This window comes from Sus scrofa, chromosome 14 (assembly GCF_000003025.6).
Source record: "Sus scrofa isolate TJ Tabasco breed Duroc chromosome 14, Sscrofa11.1, whole genome shotgun sequence".
Lineage (NCBI taxonomy): Eukaryota > Metazoa > Chordata > Mammalia > Artiodactyla > Suidae > Sus > Sus scrofa.
The window spans coordinates 21,183,498-21,208,730 of NC_010456.5; the positions used below are offsets into that span (position 1 = coordinate 21,183,498).

The window sequence follows — 25,233 nt, forward strand, 5'->3', positions numbered from 1 at the left end:
CAATTTGAGATGCATATTTCCCAAGCTCAGCTGAAGACGTGAGGAGCCTCTGGGCACAGAAGCTTAAGCATGTGCTAATTCAAGGTAATCTGGTCCACTTTGTGCTCAACTGTGAAAGAAAAGAATATGATGGAATATGTAAAATACCAGAAATTTATCTGTGAAGACTCTTCAAAGTTGTACATAGGCGGTTTTACGATTTTCTAGTTTTCATGGAATCAAACCTTTCTTTAAATGTGTACATATTTTTTATCTTTGTGAATGTGACTTTCAGATATATATTTTATCCACCAGGCAACTATGTCTGCCCTTTTGAGCAGCTTCATTGCAAACATGTCTGGGGAGAGGATTAGGAAAAATTACTGTCACTAGGAAACTAGGGGTCAAGGGGATTTAGAGAAAGGAAGGATGGAACAGATTTTTATATCTGAAAGGAATGAACTCTACTGCAGTATGTTATTTCAAATAAAGTGCTAATTCATCAATAGTTTTGTTTCTGTAGATCATGGATTCTGTATCTACTATGTTAAGTGAAGAATCAAGCCCTAGTAACAGTGACAATGACGGTGACAGCTATGATGGCAGTGAGACCACGCAGAGCTTGTCATACTTTGATCAGCTGAAGAAGACCATCTAAACTCAGAGGATGTCGTGGAAGAGTGAGCTTCTGGGAACTTGCCTTTTGAGTTTGAAATCGATGAAGAGAAGCCTTTCAAAGCTGAACCCCACTGATGTTAGCAGCTGTGATCTAGAAAGGTCAGGTGAGACTTTACCCAAGTGTGAATTTCCCTCCTCCCTCTCCCCCTTTTCCTCCCCCATCTCCCCTCCTCCCTGCTGCCTCCTTCCTCTCAACAATATTGATGCCTTCAGCCCCTTTTCCCTCCAATATTAGAAAAGTCTTCCTTGTTAATTTTTTGTTGACCACCTAATTGAATGAATTTACATGGTAAATACAGACAAAGACCAAAACAGTGGGTTTGGAATTTTTTTTATGAGTGTATAGCGTTGATTTTATTTAAGTGAAAGATCTGTTACATTATATTCTAGCACAGATTCTTAGGTTTGTTTGTTTTTTTTTATCAGCTCAATTAAATCAGTAAATCCTTAGGGACAGAAAGTGGAAATCAAAAGTTTTAATAAAGTTCTCACATAATTCTGATTATAGGGCTGTGAATTAAAATGCATTTCCAAATGCTTCTGCTCAACTTAAAATGTTGAAGAAGAGTCTGTTTAGCAAGAATTCCTAAATTAAATACTAGTTCAAAAAAATACAATTATATTGAAGGTAAAAGATCGATACCATGTTATTTGAACATATGCAACCTAAAATATTTTACAATAAAATTCTGTATGTTAACCCATTAAGGGAAAATATTATTTTAATAGATTCATAAAAACATTTAATAAAGTACAATACTCACTCATGATTAGACTTTGTCACTAAGAAAAGAAGATAATTCTGAAAGTTAATAAAAGCAGCCCGCTGGAAAAAATCCAAATAATGGTGAAACTCTGATTTGCCACTGACATGAGAACAAAAAGAATATTTGCTGTCATCTCTCCTATTTAGTATGGGAGCTTCTAGTACGTGCAATAACACCAGAAAAGTGAAAGAAAATCGACCTAAGATGTCTAGGAGAATCTACACACCGAGAAATGAGGGGATCTCCTTTGGGATATGAGATTGACATTTATGAAAATGCTGATTCTAGGTCCCAACCGTACGGGAATATCCATTGTTGTGGAGTCGGTCCTGAGTCTAAGCCCCAGAAATGACTAATTGGAAAATGTATCAAAATAGCCACACAAATGTAATAAATCAGGAATACATCTAACAAAACACATTAAAGAGAAAATAATCATTAAATGTTACAGAGCTTGTACTGACTAAATGTAGAAATATACTAGACTCTTGTGTGTTATCACTCAGTATCATAAATATATCATTATCCCCAAATGAATCTTTAAATTCAGTACAAATTCAATCTGAATATACTCTTTCATCTTGCTTCTATTCCCCCCCCCAAAAAAAAAATCCAATACACTAGACTATTTTAAGGACCTTGATTTCTTAAGATAAATGAAAAATGTAAATAAGAAATTAACAATTGATAATTTGACCATAGGAAAAAAAGAACCTTCTTTGTAACAAAAGACTTCAAACAAAGTTGGAGGATAGGGGACAGTGGGGAAAGAGGCAGTAAATCCATTTATAAATGGAAGAATCATTTACTGAGGAAAACTAAAGTTTTTGTATTAATTGATTAGAGAGAGACAACCCAATAAGAAAACAGGCAAAGATTACAACCAAGCCAATCACAAAAAGGGAAATATAAATGTTAAAAAATAAACACATATTTTAAAAGACACTTATTCTTGGTAGTAATATACGTGAGAACTATGAGAAACTAGTTCACACTTTTCATAGGAGAAAGCTTTTAAAGTTTGACAATTTAGTGCTTTGAACTTAAGTTGAAGACTGTCTAGTAAAAGTTGGTTATCACTCCAGTGCTAACCCCTTAGAGAATCTCTTGCATATGCTCAGGGAGACGTGTTAAAAGTAACATACAACATGCCATCATTTGTACAAAGGCAAGAGAATGAAACAACCTAACTGTCTATCAGCCTGGCATTTGGTTATAAAAGGTAATATGCAGAGTTCCTGTCATGACTCAGCGGTTAGCAAACCAACTAGCATCCATGAGGACACGGTTCGATCCCTGGCCTCACTCTGTGGGTTAAGGATCTGGCATTGCTCTGAGGCATTGTGGGTGAGCTGTGGTGTAGGTCACAGATGCAGCTCGGATCCTGCGTTGCTGTGGCTGTGGTGTATGTAGGCCAGCGGCTATAGCTCTGATATGACACCTAGCCTGGGAACCTACATATGCCATGGGCATGGCCATAAAAAGACAAAAAGACCAAAAAAAAAATAATAATAATAATAAGGTAATATGGTCATATGATATGAGTCTTATCAGCTGCTAAAAAGAACCTTATGTTTTTGTGTGTGTACACATGGGTAGATCTCAAAGCTGAATGAAAAAAACACAATGTAATTTAAGGAGATGTAAAAGGGTACTATACAGCTAATACAAAATCAGGGTGAAGAAATATCACCTGTGAGTTGCCTTTGGGGCAGGCAGATAGGAATTCAACTTTGTATGTAATGTTTATTTCTCTTAAATTAATTAATTCGAAGCAAGTAAATAAAGTTTTAACATTTATCGGTCCCAAGGTTGGGGTTCCTAGGTGTTTGTTGCTTATTCTTTTTACTTTTTTTGTATTTTTAAATTATAATTTTCACACCTTACTCCAAAAATGCCAAGTTGAAATTTAGGGTCAACCTTGATTACCTTCTCTAGATTTTTTCATTCCTCTAGACTTTTTAATATCCCTATAATTGATATATGAATACCATTTACCCCAAAGCAAGTATTGATATTTTACCTAAGCTCAAAAATCAAATATTTGCTCCTTACAAACTGAAATATAAATAAGTAAAACAGTCCACGAACCTAAATCGTGTTTCTAAAATTACTGGTGCAGTTGAAATAAAACTAATATATTCCAAATGAATATTTTCACATGACTTCCACTAACTAGGCAGGCTTTTTTTTTTTAGGCCTGTGCCCATGGCATATGGAGGTTCCCAGGCTAGGGGTCAAATTGGAGCTGTAGCCTCCAGCCTACACCACAGCCACAGCAACACAGAATCCGAGCCGTGTCTGCGACCTACACCACAGCTCACAGCAGCGCCAGAACCTTAACTCACTGAACGAGGCCAGGGATCAAACCCACGTCCTTGTGGATACCAGTCGGGTTTGTTAACCACTGAGCCGTGACAGGAACTCCCTAGGCAGGCTTTTAATAAGCAAAGCTTAAAACCTGATAGCAGGACACTTGTCTGCCCCTTACACACAATTTTTAAAATTGTGAATCTGTAATTATTCATAGCGCTAGATGCTGGGTTGCTTCTATTAGCATAGATATACAATAATGATGATAAAATGAAATTTGAAATTCTAGGGACATAAAATGATGTATATATTTGGAGATTTCTCTGTTAATTGCAAGAAATACTAAATAAGTGAAATTGTAATGAAAATATATATAGCCTGAATGTTCGGTATAAATTCCAAAAGTAACTTTAGGAGTGAGGAACCACCTGTAACTAATAAATCCGGTCCCATGTATGGGTATGTCTAAGGACCCTAGTATTTAAATATTCCTATATAATACCCAATGTCCTTCAAATATACACAAATTCACACTCCTTTAAAGAAGGAGCAGCTACTGGAGGGCTCAATTAATTAATATCAGCCATAACAAATAAGAGACTACTTTGCTGTAACAAAAATTTCAAAGAATCTGTGGTTAATTTTAATATTCCTGCTTTATGTTTTTCCTGAGACTTCACATGCTGAATGGATGACCTTTTCTTTCCTTTTTTTCCCCCCTAAATCCTAATTTCTTGATAGGATCTGTGACATACACCACAGCTCACAGCAACACTGAATCCTTAACCCACTGAGCAAGGCCAGGAATTGAACCTGCGTCCTAAGGATGCTAGTCAGATTTGTTTCCACTGAGCCATGATGGGAACTCCAACTATTACATTTAGAATGGATAAGCAGTGAGGTCCTGCTGTACAGCACAAGAAACTATATCCAGTCTCTTGGGATAAAACATGATGGAAGATAATATGAGAAAAAGAATGTATATATAAATATGACTGGGTCACTTTGTTTTATAGCAGAAATTGGCACATTATAAATCAACTATACTTTAATAAAAAATTAAAAAGTCGTCATTTTAAGCTCATTTAAAATTAAGTTTTAAACTTTGTTATTTATTTCTAAAGAATTAACTGAATATAAGAAAATTCTAAGGAAACTATCAGTGCTGATTTGGGAAACTGTCAAAATCAAAGTAAGTACAACACACATTATTCAAAGTAATATATCATTAGAAGTAATTCAATCTTTATTACATACTTTTTTTGTTCTTCCTTCTAAGAATCATTTTGTAGAAACTTCCAGTGGGTCAAGAGATTATTATTTTTGAAAATATGTACAGATTTTCTTTTCTTGAAACATGTTATAATGCATGGCTTTTATTCAGTAGCAAGGAATAAGATCCTGAAATCATTGAAGAGAGTCATAGTGGAGGAAAGACTCAACTTTCTCTTAATTTTGCATAAGACTAAAGTGGCAACTTAATTGTCATTATATGCCATGTAGAAATATTATGTGAGTCGCAAAAAATTGCCGTCGGTACGTTTTGACTAATGTTAAGATGTTGTGTGATGTCATCAAAAGCAAATACACCAAATCAATGCTGTTAATTGCATTTTTATTAATATGTTGCTAAGCTCCAGGGATCCAGTGGTAAAGAAAGTAAAAATAATCTGCCATGTGTGATTTATTGAATCTAGTCTTGGGGCCTTTATCTTCACATTCAAATTTTCTGAAATAACTTAATATAGATAGATTGTAATACCAATTGTATAAAATTACAAAATGAAAAACCCCAAATATCATTTATGATAAACAGTTTTTAAGTACACATTATGACCCAAGTGTAGTTTGGGTCTCATCATTTAATAGATATTTAGCTCATTAACTCTCAGAGTAACCATGTGAAGGATTAACTGCTTTTAATTCCCTCTTCACACATCAAGCAGCTGTAGCACGAGATAGACTAGAAGCTCATTCAAAACCCTGCAGCTGGTAAGCAACAGATCAGGACTCGGTCTTAGTCTGATTCCACTCTATTATGTGTTAGAACATGCAAACAGTAAATTTTTAAAGAATTTTGAAGGAATGCACAGCAGAATTAATGTTTCTGTGGTGTTTTTTCCAAATACCTTATAGTTGTTTCCCATATTCTAGCCAAAAAGCCAAAAAATGAAAATAAAGGCCAAAGAAATTTAAATGAGAAGAAATTATGAAGTTCACTTTTTTTTTTTTTTTAATGGCTGCACTTGGAGCATATAGAAGTTATTGGGCTAGGGTTCAAATCAGAGCTGCAGCTGCTGGCCTCCACCACAGCCACAGCAACACCAGATCTAAGCTGCGTCTGTGACCTGTGCTGCAGCTCACAGCAACTCTGGATCCTTAACCCACAAAGCAAGGCCAGGGATTGAACCTGCATCCTCTCAGAGACAACAATGGGTCCTTAACCCACTGAGACACAACGGGAACGCCAAAGTTCACATTTTATACAATACCAGGTGTTGGAAATGTTGTAGGGGAACTGAATTTTGCCATCTGCTAATGCCAGTATAGCTGTGTACAGTGATTTGGAAAGCAGTTTAAAATGTACCTTATAGTGGACAAATCAGTAATTCTATTTGTGAGATTTTACCCTAGAATTTCACTTGTGTGTTAGGAAACACCCACAAGAAAGGTCGTTAAACACAGTTTGTAATAGCAAAAAATGAAAGAAATAATTCAAATGAGCACTGAAAAGAGAAGGATGTAGAATAAATTGTGAGGTTGACATATAATTGAATATCATACAGCATTAGAGTTATTTGGGTACAGCTTCCTGTAAACATATGCTAGAATTTCAATAGTAGTTGGTAATTAAATTTTAAAAGTAAATCAAAAAACACAAAGAAGTTCTCCTTTTAATAAGGTTCACAATTAGACATGCATATATCATCATAAAACTTTAAAAACTGACCAAGATAATGATGAGAACTAAATTCTAGGCTGTGGTTGCCTTTGAAGGGAGCAGTGGGAACATAAGGTTTGGAAATAGCCCGTAAGGTCGATATACCAATGTATATTTTATTTCTTGGGTTTGGTGAAGAGTTCATAGCTGTTCACTATGTTTTAATTTAAAAGGCGAAATGAGATAGTTCTGCACATTTAATTGACTCAGGATAATTATTGTGTTAATTTTTCACACATGAAGTACAAAAACAGTGTCTAACTTTAAAATATAGAGATGTACTTTTTGCATACATTTGTGCTTCTGCCAATGAATGTCAATGTCACTGTAGAATCAGTCTGATCTTTAAGGGCTTATTCTATTACAGAACATTGGGAATGCCCTAAAAAAGGGTTATCTACATATAATAACAATCTGTGGCTAGCCTTTCCTTAAGTTTCTTTCTTAAATTGGAAAAAAAAAATTGTAACCAATTGAACAGGGGATTTTCCCTCAAGCTGCTATGGTTTTTATAACCTTTGCATTTGTATGTTTTATGCTTTTGTTCAGCATAGCAAGCTTACTTAACGACTTTGTTGAGCCTGAGGTTTTTTGATTAACAGAGATTCACTATTCATCACTTGTGCTTTCAACGTGAACTTTAAGAAAGGACAAACTCTTCACTTCTTCATATTGTGGAACAATTTCTATATGATTTTATTAAAAAGGAATCCAGATTTGTAATAGTTTTTTAAGATAACATTTATTTTTGAGGGTGTATGAAATTCTAAGGTAACATATTTAATTTTGAGGGTGTCTAAGAAAAAATATTCAATCAGTTTAAAATTGGATCAGTCATTTCGTTTTTAGCTATTTTACTTCTTCAAATTGTAATTAAAGTCTCTACTAATAGGGATGGTGCCAAGTATTATAAATAGGAAAATATCTAGTGAGTATTTACATAATATTTCTACAAGATTCAGAAAAATACATCCTAATCATCTTGAAATCCTTAACTCTTTGTATCATGTTAATAAAACAATTTGTACACAATAATAGCTGTTAGAAAAAAAACTAGTTACTCTGTTTTATCTCTAATATTCACATAGGTTTCCTTTTTCTACAGGATGCAGAAAATATGTACTTAAGTACCCTGAGCTTATGGTCCTCCATACTGTGTTGATTCAACATTTAGAACACAATATTGATGCCACTATTCACCCAGAATTTTCCAATTGTCTGTCACCAGAATGGGGATATTTCTTAACAACTGTTATCCACACTTCTTAATTGTCTCAGAAATTGGAATAACACCTCATCAAAGAGGCTTTTTAAACATTTTTATCATTCATGCTCTTCAGAAGAAAATTGATATTGTACAGCCTTTGGGAAGAGAGTCAGATGTCCTTAGAATTTATCGATATTGTGCCTCAAGTCGCTATTGACACAAACAGTTTTTTTGAAATGGTAAGTTAGGTTAAATTGCCAAGAAGAAGTAGCCAACTTAAATGTGGGAAATATAACCAGAAAATCAATGGTGTAAGTCTTTACGAGGAAGTTCTGGGCATTTGGATCCTGAAGAAGTATTCCAACATGGGGAAAAGAGAAAGACTTTTTAATACGGCTTTAGCAAAAGAGGTTAGTTGATGTTCTTGTGGATGAGGCTTTGTGCGGGGCAGTTTTGAGAGGTGGGGGGAAAAGTGTGGTCTAAGTTCTTATACGAGGGCATCAGGAGGAACAACTGAGAGGCGAAGACGTGGGAACCATGGTGGGAAATTCTCATTGTCTTGTATGTAAATTACACACGTACACATGTCAACGTACGTGCTTCTTTATGTACTCCTGTGTATTCAGTGTATATACTTTTAGTGAGTATATGTTTTATGTATACACATGCATTTTATGTATATATGTGTATGTGTATGATCTGGGATGCTTTTTGTCTGTATTCTTACTTTTTAACCTATGATAGAGAAAATATTTTATCATCATCTTATTTCTCAGCCTCTTTTTTTGCTACTGTTTTGAATAGTTGTACTCATTAAAAGTAGATAGCTTTGAATACTAAGCGTTGAGAATATACTTCCAATTTTTCCTTTCTTCCTTCCTTCCTTCCTTCCTTTCTTCCTCTCTATTTTTCTCTCTTTCTTTTAAATAGATAAGGCAGGGGATGCATGTGTGGTGACATAAAGCAATTATACTACCGCTAAGACCACTGCTTTCTTAATGGTTGGTTTTATTGGGAATAAATGCATTTTAATTTTTATTATCTTCTAATAAACTTAGCAGTGAACAGTCCAAATTTAGAAAATGAAAGTCTATTTATACTTGAATTAACTGTTTTTTCCCCATAGCCAAATGATCATAAACATTATTTTCCACTTTGTAATTATTTTAACTATAGGTGTGCAATATATATTTTTATTTGAACCAAAAGATTTATTTATGTTTTGTTTTTCAGCATGAGAAATAACTGTGTCATGCCTTACTTGCCTACATAATAGGGAATTTTCAGAAGTCACAGGAATCAGAACTATTTCTGTATGGTTATTTGAAATTAAACTTGTGGGACATGCAGAAAGAGGTAACAACACATTTATCTGGAAACTAGAATTCAGCATCTGGGAAATATACTCTTAAGGATTCATTGCTTCTAGAAGATACTTCTTTTACCAACAGTCGTGTCCTTACATCTTCTAAATGCACAGCCCTGAGACTGAAGGAGGCTTGGGAAATTTATTGATTACAAAACCCTAGTCATTGTCAGAGTTCCCGTCATGGTGCAGCGGAAACTAATCCAACTGGGAACCATGAGGTTTCGGGTTCCATCCCTGGCCTTGCTCAGTGGGTTAAGGATCTTGTGTTGTTGTAAGCTGTGGTGCAGGTCAGATGCAGCTCAGATCCTGTGTTGCTGTGGCTGTGGCTTAGGCTGGCAGCTGTAGCTCTGATTGGACCCCTAGCCTGGGAACCTCCATATGCCACAGGTGTGGCCCTAAAAAGACAGAAGACAAAAAACAAAAACAGAAAAACCCTAGTCATTGTCTATAAAACTTCATATAAAATATTCAGTAAAATTGGGGGAAGGCAAGTACCACAATCACTTTAAAATCTCCAACTTTTATTCCTACAGTAGATGGCATGACCACTGAGGAATCATATTCCTGGAAGATAGGAATTTTTCAGTCTTCTGGGGACAGAAACCCTCTATGCAGCCGAGGAATGGAAGCTGAGCAATAGATTCTTTAGTAAGTGCTCATGAGGAAGGTGACTCAAGGCAGTAGTTATTTTACCTTTCTGCTTTCTCAAAACATAACCACCTCATGTTGCTTTCCCTTCCACAGATTCCTTCCTTCTGGAGACTAGGTCTGATGTTAGGATGTGACCAGGGTCACGTAACTCTTGAATTAACCTGCTCACTAACCAGATACTTAGTTTCTCTCACATCCACCAGCCAGCAGGCATCTCCATGTGGATTTTCAATAGGCATCACACACTAACAAACTTTTACCCCTATCCCATCCACTGGAGCCTCCCCATATCACTTAACGGCACCTCCATCCTCAGAGTTGTTCAGGATAGAAATCTGGAAGGCCTCCTTGCCTTTCACTCTTTCCCCCACACCCCACATCCCATCCACCAGGAAATCAGGACAGGCCTACCCCTCAGTCTCCAGCATCATGAGACGGCCATTGCCTGCATGGACAAGAACAGGAGGTCAGCCTCCGTGAACCCACTTGTATTTCTGCTGCTGCTCTTGGTCACCCATGGTGGACATGCACACAGTAATTAGAGTGATCTTTTAAAAATGTCAATCTGGTATCATGGTACTACTCTGCTCAAAACTCTACGGGAATATGCTAGCAATCTTAGGATAAAATCCCTGAAAACCCTACACAGTGTGTAGGCTCCAGGCAAATATCTTTAAATGAATGAATGAGGTTAAGTGACTTGTCTAACATCTCAAGTTTTCAGAAGTCAGGTGTCTTGGCTCAGAGTATGATGCCCTGGCAGACACAGAACTGTCTTAAGTCTGTAGAGAGACCTCCCTCTTGTCACACTTCCTTGCCGAACTTGTCAATTTCCTGCTCCTTTTCAACTCTCTCCAGACCATAGAGGTCATGGTCATAATGCTTTTAGTGATAGTAGTTCATAATTCTTACCTTAAGAGGAGACAGTTGTCAAACATCAGGCAAACACATTGCATTTATCTTCATTGCCTCAGTGGCCACTGAAAAACATCTGAAACTGAGAACACTGAAGAATTTGCAAGTTAATTATTCAGAGACTTGCAAAGTGGGCCTGGCTTATGCAGGTTTGCTGGGAAGTGTGCATGTCAGAAGGAGAAATAGTTATTAATGTTAAAATGACATCTAGAACCTAGTTAGAAACAGCCGCATTCTCATTTTCTGTTAAATATTTTCTGTTCTTTACATGTATTCCCTAGGCATTTATTGCATATTTTTCTTTAATATTTTAAAAGATTGAATGTTTAAAGATTGTATATTTTTCCCATTATTGGAAAAAAAAAACAGTTCTTTTTCTAGAGTTAAATATCACCCAAACTTTGAACCTTGTCTCTTGTATCCACTAGGCCTTTAAACTGTATTTTATTGCAGGTAAATCAGGCTTTGTCCTTGCTTCAGAATCTATGGCCAGAAGGCACTGATATCAGAAGTGTTGTCTGCTTTGTTTCATGCTGAGTGGCACTGAAACTCTTCATAAAAATGTTACATGGAGTTCCTATCATGGCGCAGCATAAACGAATCCAACTAGGAAACATGAGGTTGCAGGTTCAATCCCTGACCTCGCTCAGTGGGTTAAGGATCTTGTGTTGCCGTGAGCTGTGGTTTAAGTTGCAGATGCAGCTCGGATCCCGTGTTGCTGTGTGCTGGCGTTGGCTGGCAGCTACAGCTCCAATTATACCCTTAGCCTGGGAACCTCCATATGCCGCAGATGTGGCCCTAAAAGGACAAAGACAAAAAAAATAAAAAAATGTTAAGTGATGCACAAGACTGTGAAAACCTAAACATATTCACAGAAAATCCTAACACCCAGGTGGGATTCTTTCAAAAAATAGGTTAAATATTTAATGTCATCTTTGGAGATGTGGCACCACTTACGAGTCGTCATGGCTCATCATCAGACAGAAGACATGTTTGTCCTGTGTTTGCTAAATAATTGTGGAGAGAAGGAGATTGCTCCTATTCTTAGGAAAGCAGGCAGGACTCTTCACAAAACAAGTTAATTTTTTTTTTTCCTTCAGTGAGCTCGTCACTGCTCTCTTCCTTGACCAAGGGATCAATTCTATTTCACTCTTGCAGCGATGAACACTGCTGAGACTTTCACAGGCCAATGTCACAGTGTGAGTGGTGATGTCTCAGCACACATTTAGTTTTGGTGAAAGCTGACAGGGAGTGCTGTGGCTGGTGGCAGTGACTGTGGCTGTAATCAGGATGAAGTTGGGTAATTAACTGTCTTCTTTTTTTTTTAAGGACTGCTCCCGTGGCATATGGAGGTTCCCAGGCTAGGGGTCCAATTGGAGCTACAGCTGCCGGCCTATGCCACAGCCACAGCAACACAGGATCTGAGCTGCATCTTCAACCTGCACCACAGCTCATGGCAACGCTGGATCCTTAACCCACTGAGCAAGGCCAGGGATCGAACCTACAACCTCATGGATACTAGTTGAAGTCATTTCCACTGTGCCATAACAGGAACTCCCTAACCATTTATTCTATTGATGAGAACCCATGCTTTCTATTAAGAATACCAAGAGTCAGAGTTCCCGTTGTGGCAGTGGTAATGAATCTGACTGGTATCCATGAAGATGTGGGTTCTATCCCCGGCCTTGGTCAGTGGGTTAGGGGTCTGGCATTGCTGTGAGCTTCAGTGTAGGTTGTAGATGTGGGTAACATCCTGCGTTCCTGTGGCTGTGGTGTCAGCTGGCAGCTACAGCCCTGATTTGACCCCTAGCCTGGGAGTTTCCATATGCTACAGGTGTAGCCCTAAAAAAGAAAGCAAATTAAAAAAAAAAAAAAAAGAATGCCAAGGGTGATGGTAATGTTACTATTCATAGTAGCTGCTAACATCTACAGAATCTTTAATAACTGCAAGTGTTAGTGCCAGGTCCCTTATTCACATTGTCATCATCTTTTCAACCATTCAGCACATTAGGTGTCCTGGTTTTTCTGCTTTATAGGTGAATGGAGTCAAACTCATGATTGGTGGTCCAGCTGGGACAAAAACCCAGTTATTTATTTTTATTTGTTTGTCTGTTTTATGCTAGACAAGACTCCTTAGTATACAGATCATATTTCCTACTCTTCCTGGTCTTCCATGTAGGAGCAGGTGTGACAATAAGATGCTTTTTCACCTTCTTTGTGTTGCTGCTCTGAGATTGTAAATAAGTACTAGATACACCTCCACTTAGGTGACCATCTGCCATCTCAAGAAATGAAAGTGTTAGGTGCAATGAATCTTGCGCCTTTATTTATTTTGAAAATTCTACACTCCTAGACAAAATAAGTACTTGTACTGTTTAGAAAAAAATAGATCATATGCTCATTAAAATTTTTTCTCAAAGTAAAATGACCCTGAAAAGAAATAAAGCTGTCATGTGGGAAAATGGTGGGTAAGAGGCTCTAAGATCTATTGTTGCATGTCTAAATTTCAACATTGCCCATGTGTAGGCTGATGATCCTTAAATTCATGTTTTTCCAGGACTGGAAACCCCACCCTAAGTGAGGTAGCAGATCCTTGCAGGATGCACTGCCTGGGTGTGACTCTCCTGCCACAGTTAACTCCGTTGCAAAGGGCAAAAAGCAGAACCATTTCCTGGGTTGGGGACAGGGCGCTCTCACCGTTTCAAGGACTGGTAGGCAAACCATAGGAAATGCAGCAGCATTGAAACTCAACAAGGCACATGTTAGAAGGTGTAACACTTTGCTGTTTCTGATATGCCTTAATTTTTTTCTGTATACATCCTAAAAATTGCTGTAAGCAAACTATACATAAAAATAGTCCTGTCGTGTATGAAAGTACTCAGCAGGAGAAAGTACTTCAACCACATATAAAGTGATGCATATTCCTAAGCATTCTGAATAAATGATATGCTTTCTTTGAAGAAACAATACTTACTGCTGATATACATACATTAATGTGTGAACCATTTACATAAGTTTTATGTTTATGCCTTATTAAAACAATGGAAAGGGAACTTTGAAAAGTTATTTGTCAGCTGTTGTGAAACTTTAAAAATTTTCATTTACATGTTCGCCATAGTGTTTGTTATTTTAATATTCGTCCATAGTCTATTGCAATCTCATTGTGGATTAGCATCTAAATTCACGAAAAAAAGATTAATTTTAGAGGAAACTTTAACCAAAGAAAATATTATATAATCTCTTTTATTGGAAATTAAGCCTGCTAAGAGTGGAATTATTTCCATTAGCCTTAGTACAGTGTACTAAGTACAGGGATAAATCAGATACTCAAAGCAATGCCTTTGTGGGATATTGAGAAACCCATATAAAATGAAAAGTTAATGCACAGTTGTGGGGAATCAAACTACACAGTTGATTTAATCACCCGGTCTTGGGAGCAGGTTAATACTATGTGTGCAGATAACATCCTGTCCTGTATTTAAGAATCTGGAGTTCCTGTTGTGGCTCAGTAGATTAAGAACCCGACATAGTGTAAGTGAGGATGTGGGATCGATCCCTGGCCCACAGTCTCAGTGAATTAAAGATCTGGCATTGCCATGAGCTGTGGTGTAGGTCACTTATGAGGCTCGGATCTGGTGTGGCTGTGGTGTAGACCAGCAGCTGCAGCTCTGATTCAGTCCCTAGCCTGGGAACTTCTATATGCTGCGGGTACAGCCATTAAAAAAAAAAAAAGAAAAAAGAAAGAAAGAAATCCCATCTGCTATATAATTACACTTTATTTAGATCTTAATGAAATGATGCCATAAGCAACATTTTAGTGAAACTATGTAGCAATAATAATGAAACGGCTACTGCTTTTCTATATGGATTATGTTCACTGAAGCAATATTTGTGAAGCTTATGATGGTGTTAGATTTCAAAGAATCATTTTGTCTCAGAGCTGCCAGGTAGTTTAGAGGGTGTAGATTAATATTCCAGTTGGAAGAGCTGCAGCACAGGGGCTAAGGCACCTGCACAGTGTCACGCCATTTGTCATGGCAGGGACATTGGCCTATGCCCTGGAATGTACTTTAGTCCCTTTGTCTTAGTATGAGACAGGTCCTGTTTAAGGACCTGAATGAATATTCTGGGAAGATTTTATATGGTTAGAATGTGCCCTTTCCTCTTCTTTTATTTTTTTCCAGCTTAAGAAATGTGCATTTTTCATCCTAAAACAACTAGAGTCTAGAAATAATTGGAATGTGAATTTCACTGGCCTGCCTGACTTGACTGATGATGTGGGGTGGAAGAATATTGCTTATTATTATGAAATTGAACATAGTCAAGGTATGTTTTAAGTCTATAGTTCAGTCTTTAATTCATTTTTTGGGTGAGTGGGTGAGAATTGTGGTTGAAATAATGGAAATGGGGTTTTCATCTATGAACCACCGTTGAGTAGGGCATTTTCTTTGCAGATAATTTCTATGGAAAGTCTCATTTTTCACAAGAGGGAAACAGTTCCACTGAGGGCATTGGAAGGATTCTTTGTTTTCACAAATAACTATGAGATAGGTGTCTGGGAAAAAAAAAAAAAAGGAGATTAAATTGAAGGAAGATATAGGGTTCCCTCTGGAATAGCATGGTTGATATTATCTTTTATTGGGTATCTTTCATATATCAGGTAATTCACATGTGTTATGATACCAGAGCTTTGCTGCTGATGGTTTGGGACAAAGTATTGTTCCTGGGATGTCAAGTGGGAATGTTATCTGAGGAAGAAAAAAAGTAGGTGCAGAAGCCCCGCCCATACTGATCCTCATCAGGCTCTTCCAGTGACTCCTGACCCCTTTGCCTCCCTGTGGAGCCACTGCTGCCCACCTGCTTTTGTTTTCTTAGTGATAGAAAAGCAACATGAGTAACTAAGTTCAAAGATACTTTTGCTTTCTTATAATAGTAGTTACGTAAAACTATGCCAGAACCTATTCTGTTTTGTTTTGTTTTGTTTCTTACTCTTTGTTTTTTTTTTTTTTTTTTTTTGGCTTTTGTCTTTTCAGGGCCGCACCCAAGGCATATGGATCTTCCAAGGCTAGGGGTCTAATCGGAGCTGTAGCTGCTGGCCTACACCACAGCCACAGAAACGCAGGATCTGAGCTGCGTCTGCGACCAGCTCACGGCAACGCCGGATCCTTAACCCACTGAGTGAGGCCAGGGATCGAACCTGCAACCTCATAGTTCCTAGTCAGATTCGTTTCCGCTGCGCCAAGATGGAAACTCCCAAAGACAGATTTTAACCTGTCGTGGTCACCAGTGTATTCTCAGCAGTCAGGTGATCACTGGCACATGGTAGGCACTTTGTGAATATCCTGGGATAAATGAATAGTATGTTCACAGTGCCATTTATTCCTTCAACTTTTCTCTTTACTTGAAATAGTCACATGTACATACATGTACACACAACAAACAAACTAAGATAATACAGAAAGGTCTCTCAGTTTCACAAATATCTTTTATAGGTGAAGCTATACACTTAGTTATTATTTTGTGCTGGATTCGATCCCACCTACAAGGAAATTCTCAGTACCTCTTTTTATCGCTCTAGAGATAATAATTCTAGAGAGATTCTTTTCCACTTCCTGATTGTTGCTTCATGAGACACATTCAGTGTTTAAAAACACGTCTTTATCATTTATAACTTTAAGGTAAGGGTAGAGACCCTTCACATAAGATCATGACTTAAGGTAGAAACTAGAAAACATTACACATGTCATAATATGTACTTTTACTTTTTTCCCCAGGGGTGACCTGGCTGTGGCATCTCTTTCTAAGAAGAGAGAGTTTTTATGAATGCCACACCCTGGCATTCTTCTCGACCCCTCAGTGATGATTTTGAGCGGACTAGATGCAACAGGGGTGGTAAATGGAACCGATGTTTCTTATTAAACATTTTCAACATTCTTATTTGCTAAAGAATTGTAGTCTAAGTTATTGTTTCCTCCATCCATCTCGACCACTTTACAAATCTCCAGCAGTTTCTACAGCAAGACTGGGAAGAAGCTAGGCTTTACAGTATGAAAAATGAGATTCCAACCCAGGTCTTGGGGAGAATAAGCTGTTTTGTTACCTAGACAGGATTTTTAGCTTTTTACTCTGCTTAGACTGCAAAAACAAATTATTTTGTATATTATTGTTATTAACATTCCTTGTTTAATTTCCTGTCCTATATAAGATAAACATATCTATAAATAGGTTAAGTTGAGTTTTTTAGGGTATTTGTCCAAAACTTTGCCATGAATGCTGTCTGAATGGAAATCTTATTTATAAATAACATTGTCACCAAGTTTTAATCATTTATTTCCCACAGCTAAATCCAAAGATGCCCAAGGAAGAAGGGAAATGCAGAAATTATGTCACTTTTAGCACTTCTTTGGAAAATCTTTGATAGGAGGTACCAGAGCACTAAGGATTACAAGAGAAACTCAGATTCCAGGAGAACAAAGTGGGTAAATCAATGTTCCCAAATGTCAGTGATGGAGCAAGGATTTTATTTATTTGTTATTTATGTTTCTTTTAATGGCCCCACCTGTGGCATATGGAAGTTGCCAGGCTAGGGATTAAATCAGTGCTGTAGCTGCCACATACACCACAGCCATAGCAACTCAGGATCTGAGCCACATTCGTGACCTACACCACAGCGTGAGGTAATGCCAGATCCTTAACCTACTGAGCAAGGCCATGGATAGAACCCACTTCCTCATGGATACTAGCCAGGTTCTTTACCCACTGAGCCATGACAGGAACTCCCAAGGATTTTAATATAGCACTCTTACTCTATGGAATATACTGAAATTAAATAATTAGTACATTGGCACCACAGTGCTGTGCATGGCAGAGAATGAACATTTTTGATTTAGAGGGAAGATGAAAAATATTTCTCTCCTAACTTTGGTCACAGGAAGGTAATAAATATTAAAAGATGGAATGGCCATTCTCAAAAAAATATCAACTCAGCCAATACTCTATGTGAATCTTTAATGTTAATAATAACTTGTGGGATTATTTATCATTTTATGTGGGTTCTTTTCTTTCATTCTTACAACAACTATATGAGGTTAGATAGATTCTTAGGAGCTCCATTACACCTACAAAAAAAAAAAATGAGGCTGAAAAGTATAACTTTCCAAGATCCTAAATCAAGCACAAGCAAGTTAAATTTGAATTTCAGATAAACATTGAAATTTTTTGTACAAGTGTGTGCCGTGTAATATATGTACCAAACTGGGTCTCCTGTATTTTTATTTGCTAAAGATGGCAACTCTTCTCTAACTCAAGCCCACAAGCTTCACCCTCACGTGATACCAGCCATTATGAGTTCCTCAACTATTGTGAGCGACTCATTTGAAAGTGTGTTTTTTGAAAATCCCCCAATAATGTCAAATCACCTTTGTGGTTTTGTTATCAATATCTTACCTAACTTGAGTTACACGTGTCAGTGTTTTATTTCAACAGATGCAGAATCTAAGGATATAAACATAATAATTTACTTGATGAAAAGTAATCATATAATCCATGAAAAATATCCAGAACTATTACAAAAGATACATTGACAAAAATTAGCCAGGTATCTGAAGTATGTTGGATTTGACAACTTGGCACACTCATTATGCCCTCAGGTAAATGCTATAGAAATTACTGCATAATGTTTGTGCCTGTATGTTGGGTATGTGTGTGTACACATGTATGTATGAAGCATTATAGAGAATGTATTCAGAATTAATGTATAGCAGATGATGTTGATGGTAAACCATGGGTCATCCTGAATAGACACTGATCTAGTATGTTTTATGTCTTTACCTAGAATAAATGTATTATTCATACCAGGGTCTCTGGTCTAAATGTTGTGTCCCTCCTCCCAGATTCATGTGTTGAAATTCTAACCTACAGAGCAATGGTGTTGGGAGGTGGGGCCTTTGGGAGGTGATGAGGTCATGAGGGTGGAGCCCCCAGGATAGAATAAGTTCCCCTATGAAGTGGCCCAGAGGGGTGCTCCCTGGTGGCTTATTGGGTTAAGGACCCAGCATTGTCACTGCTGTGGCTAGATCCCTGGCCCAGGAACTTCCACTGGCTCTCCCCTCCTGTGTGAGTTTACAGTGGAAAGATGGCCTCTGTGGCAGGTCCTTACCAGACACCATATCTGTCAGCGCCATGGCCTTGGACTTCCAGTCTCCCAAACTGTGACTTAGTGTCTGTGGTTTATGAGCCACCTGGTCTGTGTCATTTGCTGTAACAGCTCGCGTGTACTGAAACACCAGAGCTCCCACCTTCCTTAGAATCAACACTTTCCCAGAGCCTTGGGGGCCCTGCCTGTCCGGTCCCTGGTCACCCGTCTCTTCCTGTTTCTGACCATCTGTTTGTTGAGTGAACAGGATTCCTTTTGGCCTCAGGGCGTTGCCTCAGCTGTGTCCTCTATATGAACATTTCCTCCCTGGATCTCAGCACAGCTTCCTCCTTTGGTTGTAGGTGACACATCTTAGATGAAATGTTACCTGAGAAACACTTAGGGCAGGCTGGCCTGAGACCGTCCAGTTTTTACTTGTGTGTCCCTCACTCTTTCCCCATCCATGAAGACCCTAAGAAATGTCCTCTTTTCATTTTCTTAACAGCATCTGTCACTGTTGGAATTGTGTGTGTGTGTTTTGCTCATTTGTTGTTTATTTCTCAAGATTAGATTGTAAGTTCCATAGAAGCAGGTCCCTTTTCAGTCCTGTTTTTTGCTGCCTCTAATGCAGCAAGTTTAAAATATCTGTTTAAAAACACAAAGAAAGAAGAAATAAAGGAGGGAAGGGTGATAGAATAAAATAATTGTGTTATTTATCTGGGACATTTCTGAAGACTTCTGGAAAGAACCACTCAGAGAGAAGAGTCAAGTTAATTTTGTTTTTTCTTAGGTAAATTTCACCTACAGCTACGTCAATTAAATATTCTTACATACACTGACTCCGTTAAATGCATTTGTCGGCGGTTACTTTGAAAGTATCTATTTGAAGAGAAAATATTTTTCAAGTCAAACTGCCTCTCCAAGGAGTAACTTGAGAACCAGGGAGATGGTCTGTTTAGAAATGGGGTGGCCGTCCTGGAGCTGTGCTTGGTCTTGTAAAAGGGGAGGTGCACTCTGTTGGGAGGAGAACATGAGCTCAGGGTGACTGTCTGGACGGACGACACAGCTGGCCTCCCTGGGTCTTCACACTGACCCAGTGCAGAGCCCTCACTTTTGCTAGTCATGTTCCTAAAGAGTTGACTGGGTTCCAAAGCCCCTTCCAGCTGCACTGGACTCCACTTCCCAGGTGGCTTTTGTCCCCTCTCCCCACTGTCATTCTTCCTATCACTGTGGCAGTAGCCCTGCAACTTGATTACCCAGCAACCAGAGCTGTAGCTGGGCTGCCATATTTAGCAAGGCGTTGGAAGCCTTAGGCTGTTGAACAACTTCTTGGGTGGAATTTGAGAGCAGCTTCTAGCCCCATTCCATCCAGAATCTGTCTAGCTGTCTTTCTTTAGTGTTCTTTTCCTACCTTACAGCAAGAGCATACAGCTTATCTCCCACTCCTTCGAGGGACCTGGGAAATTGAGAGAAAACAGTTTTCCCAAAATAAACTTAGATACTCTTGGAGAGCAATTCTCTCTGTGTCTTAAAAAAACACATGAAGGAGTTCCCTGGTGGCTCAGTGGGCTAAGGATCTGGCGTTGTCACTGCTGTGGCTCAAGTTTCATCCCTGACCCTTCTGCTCTGGGCCAACTTCCACCTGCCTTGGGCGTGGCCAAAAAACTCCCAAAAAACAAAAACCACCAAAACAAAAACATTATAATGTTGACAAACAGAAACCTATCTCCCCATAGTTTCCCGTTGCTCTAGATCTGAAATAGGATATTTGCTTTATTATTACAGGACCAAAACTACTAGTACAGTTTTTTCTTTTTCCTAAAAAACAGAAAGCAAATATAAAACAGACAGAGAATTAAAAATTTCAAAGAGTTCCCACTGTGGCACAGTGGGTTAAGACTCCGACTGCTGCAGTCACTGTGGAGGTGTAGGTTTGATCCCCAGCCTGAAATGGTGGGTTAAAGGATCTGGTAGTGCCATAGCTGTGGCTCAGATTCAATCCCTGGCCCAGAAACTTCCATATTCTACAGGTGCAGCCTTAAAAAGAATTCAAAGTATTTTTTTGGTAGTTTTTAAATGGAAGTTTTTCCTGCTTTAAGCTATCAATGTTTCACAATGCTTTGTGGTTGAGTCTCAACCAGGACGCTTCAATATATGCGTTTACATTTCCCATACTTTGCTAATAACAAAGCCAAGTGTTTTTAGAACTTCAAAATAGAGGTTATGACAAATATGTGGATTTATTTTAATGGTGGGTTTCTTAGTGCTAACAGATGTCAACCTATTGTGAAGATTCTTTCAGAAAATTAATTTGTAAGGTAATGCATCTTAAGTATAAAAATTTTTAAAAGAATATTCTATCAAAGATGACCGTTCAAAATTGAGGAGTCCCTTAATTGAAACCATTTTTATTGTGTATGTTAGACAGAGTTCATCTTTAATAATTACCAAAGATTATACTGAATTGTAATTAAAATATTAATTTCTTGTGAATCAACCAAAGAAGAGAACAAAAGAGAAAAAAGATTAATTTCATGTTGCATTTTATTTATATTCTTATGGCATCAGGTACTACCACATAAAATAGCACTTAAAAAATTCTGTAATGAAGATATTGTATCTGTGTTCCATGTGTCAGAATTGATAAATAGAATAGAAATATTACCCTCCTTCACTTATGATGAAAGTGCATTATATAATTTTATGACATAAGATATTCAGAGAGACAGGAAATAACAATTATCTCAATGCAAAGCAAACCTAAACATGGTTATTTCCTTGCCCAGGTTAAGAGTTTGTAAAATAATTCAAAAATCTAACATATGATGCTTATTTTAGGTAAAGGAGTTGACTACTGGAAAGGATATTTCCAAATATTCAGTTCACCTGGGAGCAGCCTGATTCCAATTAACACATATGGGCCTTTACTGGCTTTAGGAAGAAAGAAGTGACCTGGACCCCAGAATGCATCATTTTATTCCAGACACATGGCAAGTATTTACTGAAAGATCTGCAGCCTGGAGGAGGGAAGAATCTTGGTGGAAACAGGTAGTAGGATCTCACCATGTGCAGCAAAGTGGGAACTATAAATCATTATATACTGCGACATAATGACAGTGAAGCTAAACCGTGTCTTGGGAGTTCCTGTTGTGACTCCGTGGGTTAAGAACCCTACACAGTGTCCATGATGATGCACATTCCTCCCTGGCCTCTCTCAGTGGGTTTGCGGCATAGATCACAGATGCAGATGGGATCCTGCGTTGCTGTGGCTGTGGTATGGACTGCAGTTGCAGCTCCCATTTGACTGGTAGCCTGGGAACTTCCATATGCTGCAGGTGTGGCCAGAAGAAAACAAAGCAGACAAACCAAAAGACCCCCAGATAAACTATGTCTTGATGTAAGACATAAAGGAATGCAGCAAAGAGTCAGTTGAAATGAAAAATATATATATATATATATTGGTTCTCTTGAATGGTAGAGCCTGGGCTGAAGACTAGACATTCTCACTCCAGGCAGAATGTTTTTAAACATTGCACTATGTAATTATCACACATATTCACTTAATTTCACATCCAAAATACACTGCCTGACATTTAATGGTGTATATTTGGCAAGAGCTGCTTTTTTAAAGTAGTGCTTTCACAGCAGGATCTCATTGCGAACCCATTCCAAAAGCAATAGTTTGCATCTATTAACCCCAAGCTCCCAATCCATCCCACTCCCTCCCCACCCCCCTTGGCAACCACAAGTCTATTCTCTAAGTCCATAATTTTCTTTTCTGTGGAAAGGCTCATTTGTGCCGTATATTAGATTCCAGGTATAAGTGATATCATATGGTATTCAAAAATTGTATTGGGGAAATAACAATAAAAAATAAAAAATAAAAAATAAAGAATAAAAAATAAATAAAAGTAGTGCTTTCAGATTGTCTACACATTAAACAGCAGAGTCATTCTAACTTACATCTATTTTAGGTTTATGCATGTGAGGGGGGAACTGTCCTTCTGTACCTCTTATTCATTTACTGACCCTGAGTTTATGAACAGGAAAATGGAGACATTTTGGTTAGAGTTCAGTGTTTTGGTCATTCTGAGTTCAGCCTGAGGAAGCTCCAGGAAGGAGAATTCAGGGGACTGTCCTATATGGTTTCCTACAGGTCCCCAGCCATGGAGTCTGTTAGGTTGCTTTTATCCACGTTCAAGTCAGACTTTCTTTAGGAGGAGGTGAGGTGTGACCTGTTTCTAGACAGTGGAAAAGGTGATTTCCTTGTGTCTCACAGATCCGTGTGTGTCACAGAGTGGTAACACTAGTCAGCCTTAGAGAGAGTCCAAGCTAAGCTAAGATTCAGTCACCATGCATTTTCCAAGGGGAATGTGATGTTTTTCTTCACAAGAGGGAGCTCCTAGACACCATGGACAAGAACAAGTCTGCGGTCACTGTGGCCCCCACGTCCTCTGGGAAGACCTACGCCTCCTACTACACATGGAGAGGGTGCTGCAGGAGGGCAACGAGGTGGTCGTGTATGTGGCCCCCACCAAGGTATGTCCCAGGGACTGGGGTTGTCTGAATGTCACAAGGGGCTTGTTGTGGGCATGATCCCCACCAATGTACCTTATGGGGGCTGGGGGAGTTATTGTGTATGTGGCCCCCATGGAGGTACGTCCAGGGTCTCGTGGGGGTCCCTCCAAGCACTGCTTCCCCAGTGGCTGTGCCCTTTATCCCAGGAGATGCAGGTCACAGGTGGGAGCACCTGTGCTGTGTTGCCAGGAGCTGATTTCTTACTTTGTTTGTTCCCTGCTCAGAGAGAATGTGATGCTTCCTTCATCCTGCTGTTCTTCACATTAAATGAGATGATGCATGTAAAACAGCTAATACATTGTTCGGGTGTAAACAGTGATCAATTGCTGGTACCATGCATGCTTAATTTGTATTCATTTTACTGCTTAAACTTCTGTAGGTCCAGCACTTATTAAAAGACAAGATTTTTTTTTTTTTGCCCGGAATTATTCCAGATACTGGTTTACTTTAAACAAGTTCTGCAGTGCTGTCTATAATTACTGAATAGCGGCTTCTCTCTGTTACGACCTCAGGCTCTTGTTAATCAAGTTGTGGGAACTATCTGCAATTTATTTACCAAAGCCCTGCCCAAAGGGTTAGTGGTGTGTGGAGTTTTCACAAGAGATTACTGTCATGACATCCTGAATTGTCAGGTATGTCGCGAACATACACGCATCACGATTAATCACACGTATTACTACACCCAGTAAGTGCTGAGGCCTTTAATGTGACGATGAGCTAAAGTCACATTCCCCCCAAATAGATTTATATTTGAAGGTTTTTTTCATGATTTTTCTTGTTTAATAATTTGTTCAACTATCCAATAATTATATTTTCTATGCAAGCCAGAGTGTTTGTCTTTTCTGGAATTTCACCACAAGGGGGCAGCTTCCTTCAATGGGGGTGTTTTCCAGCTATGATGACTCTATTCCCAGTGTCCTGTGTGGGAGATTATTACTTCATGAAATGAGCTTAACTCCTTTGCAGTGTATCAACCACACCATATATCTGTTTCACAGACTTTTATTTTTCCACAGCTGAAATTGTTGTTTTAATGGAAATGCTCGTATGAACATACTGTGTGATCTAAAATATTTTATTAACAGTGAAACTTAAAGCTTGAGCTTTTTAAAAAAAAATCAGTAAATGAGTCCCTACTTTTTAACAGATATTGGTGATGGTGCCTCAATGTTTGTAAATACTTTTGTTGTCACTTCATATGCAAAAGTGGGTGAAAAAGGTGAGACGTGATATTTGATGAGGAATGTCACCTTCTTTTTTATTATCCAAACTAAATTTTTTATGTATACTAAAATATATAATTTATGTATTAGTAAAGATGGCAATTATATGAAAAGTCATTATGATACATAGTTGCTTTATGGGAAGGGCAAACGCTATGTGCTTGCAGGGAAATGTAGATCTGGAAGGAGCTGGGAATGGAAAAACAGAAAAAAATTAGGAGTGATCATAGCAGAGAAAAAGCACTGGGAAATCACTGGACACACTAGTGACTGGCTAGCAATAAACTTTTTTTTTCTTTTAGCCAAAGAACTTTCACCCATGAAATCAGCTATCTTTTAAGAGGTACTTTGCTGTTTATCTATTACCACGTGCATTTATGGTGATAATTAGTCATTTTTTTCTATTGCTCATTTAAAAAATGCCTCGTTCTTTCACCTAGCATGAGTTTAACGAATGATATTGAGAAGGAAATAAAAA

At 38.1% G+C, this 25,233-nt stretch overlaps 1 pseudogene; it reads left to right on the top strand.

Moving 5' to 3' along the window:
• LOC110256812 overlaps positions 1-24,769 on the top strand; it is a 33,752-nt pseudogene extending 8,983 nt beyond the window's left edge.